Here is a 6000-nt window from a genome sequence, read left to right as displayed (position 1 = left end):
TTTTGCTATCTTTCTGTGCACAGCCAAAAGGACTATACTCTAGCAACCAAAGTACTATTTGGGGCACTGTTTGTGCAAATGCATGCTGTTGTGTGCATTGAGTGTTGTGCGTTCGAACATTTTGTGAAGGGGTGGCTTGAAAGCGAGAAAGATATTTTCACCAATTTCGCAATGAAATAGAGGTTCATTTTTACCATATTGAGATTTAAATAGTTACAGAAATTACAACCAAGCAGAGTCTGTGGGGAAGGTGTTATAAAACAAATACTGACTGCTTTATGGTAAAACAAGCCAGCTCCCTCGGTGATCCATGGAATGTTCTAGTTTCCATCGATCGGCTTCGCCTTGGACACTGAATATGATTTTGGTTTAACCCGCCAGACAGTTGGTTATGATTTTGGCAAGGTGCTAACAGAGGATGTGGACTTGGAAAGTAGGGACCTCATCCTGGATTTGATTTCTGGCTCGGATACATGACCAAGGCTTGTCGTCACATTTCTGGAAAAATCACTCTCAGGCCATTCAGTGTTAAATGAAATGTTGACTATTTTTTAACTTGCCAACAATGATGGGATTTTGAAGGGCTCAATTTACCCTGAAAATTTCTTCTAAATATTGGAAGATGTTATTTTGCCATGTATTGTGTTGCTGTTGCATTGTACTGTATTTTGCTATTGTAGGGATTGTACAGATAAGACCAAAATTGTTAGTGCAATCCCCACAAAATTATAGATTGTCCTTACTTCACAATCAACTCTAGATCAATGGAGACCTTCTTGAAATTTTCAAGTAATTTCATTTAAAAATCTGATTAACTATTCACTGTAAAGAGGTTGTTTAAAATTTTCTCAAATCTTTTATTTAATATTTCAGGATGCAAGACTTTACGAAGAATGCGAGCAACGCTGTTCATATGAACGGAGACTGGTCTCTGGAGTGGACTCCTATGTGACAGACAATAAGCCACCGTAAGCTTTGCAGTAGCTATTGATTTCAAACTGTAGGGCTGTAGTTGAAACATAAATTAAGTTCAATCCAATAACGTGTGTGTTAGCGCCATGTGAATTAATCCGTTTTGAGTAGTTTAATTTCCAAAACTTTAACTTCACAGTTTTAACTTCACGCTCCTGCCAACAGTAGCTCTTTATTTTCAGGAAATTGGCTTGACTCTGTGGTCATACATGTACTTGTCATGAATTAGCAATGAGAACATTTTGCAGTGATCGCTGAAGTGTATGGGCAGTAAAGATAATGTTTGATATTGGACTAAAATGTTAATAAACTGATTACAGTGCACATTCTGGACAATTAAGCAAGTACATGGAAAAAATTATCATAAATTCACCGCAGATAAACACCTTACAAATAATGTGATGATAATGTAATGTTCTTTATGCACACATCACAATGTAGTCTGGGTGCAGAAACTGATATTGAATTAGGTTGACAACATTGAAAAAAAAATTATAGGAACAAGTTGGCACTGTCAATGAGACACATGTTTATTCTTGCACCGATTAAAGCCAAGTAAGCAACAAAGTATAAATATTTATGTAAAAATGAAAAATATTGAGTTACCTTCGGTAAAAAGCTGACATTTTACAAGGTTGATTGACAATAATTTAAATTTTTGACCCCTTGTGTTGTCATGAAACTTTCTTTATAAAAGGAAGTTTCTCTCTCTTTTCAACCCAATAAAGTTATTATTTAATACTGACGCCATTTGCCGACAATTTAGACCCCCCCAAAAAAGTCTCTGGTTTCTGGTATGGAGCTTGCCCAAAAAGGTGTGCGGTGACGCGGCTTTTTTTTTTTACCTGTTTTTTTTTGCTTCAAATGTCGGCTGATGACTGCAAATGGTGCCCGACTATACTTAGTGCAAATATTATGGGAGACTGGAGAGGCCACATAAAGCTTATTCTCGATCATAACCCCATCTAAAAACACGTTAAAATTGTGCAGCAGCAGGATTCCAGTCAAACCAGTGAGTTTGGCGGTTTTGAGACATCATCTTTCATTAAAAAAAAAACTTTTTCATTTTGCCGACGCGCATGCCTACGGTGACGCGCTCGCATACCAGAAACCGGAGACTTTTGGGGGGGGGGGGGGCCTTAGCACTTAGCATCAGGATTTTGCAAAATCTATTTTTCCTTTTTTTTTCAGTCGAGAATCATTAGTTGCAATACTACAGCGACTCAAATGCAGTTTTGAAGAGGATGATAAAATTCAACTCACAGTTGAACGTGACCAGGCTTTGGACACTATGCTGGATATCATCATGAAAGCGATATTCACACCGAGCACACTCATTGGAATTACTTTCCGAGGAGAGGACGGTGTTGACGCAGGAGCATTACGGTCTTCATTTTCTGAAGTGGTAAATCTCAACTAGGGAATTTACCAGTGTTCATTGAACAACCAGATGGCCTGCATCTGCAGCTAAATTATGAGTGTAAGTACATTAAGGGTTATTTATAACAGACATAATAATCACCTGTAGTGTTCCCTAAAGTTTCAAAAACACACATTACTTTCAATTACTAAAAGTTAGTTTAAAGTGAAAATTTAATTGCTGCTAGACATTTTGCATCTAGACAACTTTCAACATATATTTTCTCCTTGGTAAAAATCAAACTCCAGTTGTTTTTAAAAAGTACCACTTCAACAATCTACTGTCGCCGCTTTTCAACATTTTTTTCAAATGGAAGGTGTCAAGTTAACAAGAACAGTTGTTTGTCGTTGGCATTGGCTAGTAACTAAATTTTGTGAATAGTTCTTTGATAACTGAACAAACACAATTTCTTTAACTTCAGTGTCATTTGAAACTAAAAAATCCTTGCATTGCTCGAAAAATAGCAAATGAAAAAACCTAACTTTATTTTAAGTGAGAAAATTGAATGGAACTGAATTGAAGTGAAGTGAACTGACTGAACTGAATTGAATAGTCATTTTACTACCTAAATAATCTGATCAATCGTTTGATTTCTGGAGGCATGTGGCCTAGTGGTTAGGGTCCGTGACGTAGGAACATACATGTAGCGTCATGGGTTCGAATCCTGCTGTTGGCTACTTGTTGTGACCCTGGACAAGTCACTTTACTCCCACTTGCTTCTCTTCACCCAGGAGTGTAAATGGGTACCTGTGAGGGCACCTGTGAGGGCAGCTGTGCGCCAAATAGCAGCATAGAGCTGTATACTGTATACTAGCAGGGGTAATTATGATGCACAGCGCCTTGAGCACCTAGTCTTGGTATACATTGTACTCTTTATAAATACCCATTATCATTATTATTATTATTGTTATTTCTATGCAGCACTTGAATCGGAGCAATATGAAGCTGTTGGCAGGCTTATTGGCTATCTACTGGCAGAGGGCAGTGTTCTTCCTAATGTACTAGCCCCAGTCACCTTTGCTTTACTTGCCTATAGTGCAAAGAAAGTGATTTTGTGATGTCACAGACCACAGCCAGAGGATGTTGCTATATGAGGTGAATACATGTTATGTTGTTCAGACAAGTAAGTTAGTTTACAGTGACACCATTAAAGACCTCCTTCTTTGGGAAAATTTTGAGAACCAGAGGGTTTCAATGATTAGGCCAAAAAAAAGAAAAGTTCTGCTTCCGGTTACCCGACTGACCCTATTTTTAGGCTGCGACCCTAAAATTTTTATCGGCAATTCCAAAAAAAAAATATAAAAAAATGATTGAATAAATAAAAATAAAAACCTTATGTCTTGTCTGTCTTCACAAAATACCTCTCAACAACCCTTTTGCATAAAAAAATGCTTGTATTTATTGTTTTCTTACTTACATTCGCTATTTTTTCAAAAGAAACCTCCGTTATTTTTACAAATTCGCTTCGCGATTCAACTACTTCGCAATTCGATGTCTATAATCACGTGCGTAATAAGTGCAATGCGGCGACGACTGGTTCCCGCCGCGCCGCGCAGGGGCCAATGATGAAAATGCAGTAACTAGTCTGTGCACGGCTATGCGATCGATAGCGCTAGCATAGCTATGCAGGCGCAGGCACGTGCTCTGTCAACTGGTCGGATTCGACATCGTAAAAATGCCAAGAAAGACATCGTAAAAATGCCAAAAAACACTGATGGAGAAAGAACATTTTTGCAAGTTAATTCACAGATTTGATCTAGCTTGTCTGTGTATGTATTTTCCGTGTTCAAGAGTTCATTTTGAGATCGCACTACTCGTATTTGGAGTGATACAATGCAGCGTGTTTCCCGAAATGTTCGACCCGTTGGCCGCGGGCACATGTACATGTACAGTGCATCACACACTTCGGAGTTTTGGCCAGCTCCCCTTCTTGACTAGCGTTGTGCATATGGTGCGAACGACCTAAATTTTCCACAAATTTTTTTATGAATTATCGAACGTAAATATATTGACAATAATTAAGGTAGGTTTTATTCACTTTTTGTGGCCATTTTGTGTATAGCTTTCGTAGTGCAATGGAAATAGTTCAGGCTAAAACTTCGCATATAATTGAATACCCCATTCAATCTGCATAAAAAAAATTGGCAAAAAAAAAAATTCCGACCGACCGACCCTATTTTTGAAAGGCATGTAATCGGAAGCAGAACTATTCTTTTTTTTGGCCTTAGAACTATATGCTCTGGCTGTCGTCAGGAGAATGAAGGATTCCAATGATGTTGCAAAGTTATCAGTTGGATTCCAACATGAGGCGTGAGATGGTAACCTCATATCATTGTTGGAATCCCTCAGTCTCCTAATAGAGAAAGAAAAGAAAAAAAAGAAGAAAAACCTAAAACAATACAATCTAATGGTACCCCAACCCCACCCGAGCCCCCCCCCCCCAAATAAATAAGCATCAAGTTCTGTTTAAGGTTAATCTGGCCGATCTGTCTGTTGCACATTAATCTGACTGCTTTTTTTCAAAGACATGTATAGTGAAATGGACCAAAAATTAGAGACAATGATAAGCTATTTTGACTGAAGCACTTAAAAACTTGAATGGTTTGTTTCAATTTCAGATCAATCAGGCCAATACAAAGCAGCAGTTGTTGCATGTCATAGAAGAGCACAGCATGTTGCTGACATTGGCAGGTTGTGGCTCTTGCACACTGAACAAGCAGCTGCTAGAAAAGCATCTGACTCATTTCTTTGTTGTTGATTCAAAGCATCGTGCATTTGAACAGTGAGTACCCCATGATAATTCACTGTGTATGCATATGATGTCCCCTTCATCCACCAGATACATCATCATACTAAAGGGAACAGCCACAGCTGACATTAGAAATGAACTGAAACAATGACATCAAAAATCCATTAAGCCTGCAAATATGAGTTTTCCAGCGGTTGTTCGCATACAATAATTTAAATCACCTCGACTATTTTCAACTATAGCTCTCAAAACTTCCACATTTTCCATTAAATTACTATTTGCTTTATGTAACAATGTTCATAAACAAGTGCAAACCTGACAATCTAGTCCCTTTACCTGAGGGTAATTAGTGGGAAAAAAAGTGTCCCTTCAATTCACAAGTGGATAAAAATTTCTTCAGCCATTGTTATAATGAGACCAAAAAGTCCAGAGGTGGAGCACAGGGATAAGCACCATTCATAGATCAGTGGCTATATGAAGAGGAAAGGGGTGTAATCACCCTTCCCGTTTTTTCTCAACACACCTGCTCCCCCCCCAAGGATCTAGAAGGGGCGCTTTTGACATGGCTCCACCATGGGACTTTTTGGTCTCAATAGGATCATTGTCTGTAGAAGTTTCAGTCATTTATGATCGGGCGTGAAATTAGTACTAACCTGCTAGCCAAATGCTAGTCAAAACAGCAGCGGGCCAGTCACATTATTCCTTAAGTAGCTCTATATACAAATGTAATAGGTTTTTCTTTTAAATGTGAGAACGTTTACTTGTAACCCCCCCCCCACACACCACCTTTTTGAAATAGTTGCCATGGTCTTGTAATGGCAACTTTTTGTTGGCTTAACTTTTAAATCAGTTTCTCTGA

This window comes from Patiria miniata, unplaced genomic scaffold (genome assembly GCF_015706575.1).
Source record: "Patiria miniata isolate m_02_andy unplaced genomic scaffold, ASM1570657v1 HiC_scaffold_1, whole genome shotgun sequence".
In the NCBI taxonomy this organism is placed as follows: domain Eukaryota; kingdom Metazoa; phylum Echinodermata; class Asteroidea; order Valvatida; family Asterinidae; genus Patiria; species Patiria miniata.
This window is presented reverse-complemented; position numbering follows the sequence as displayed.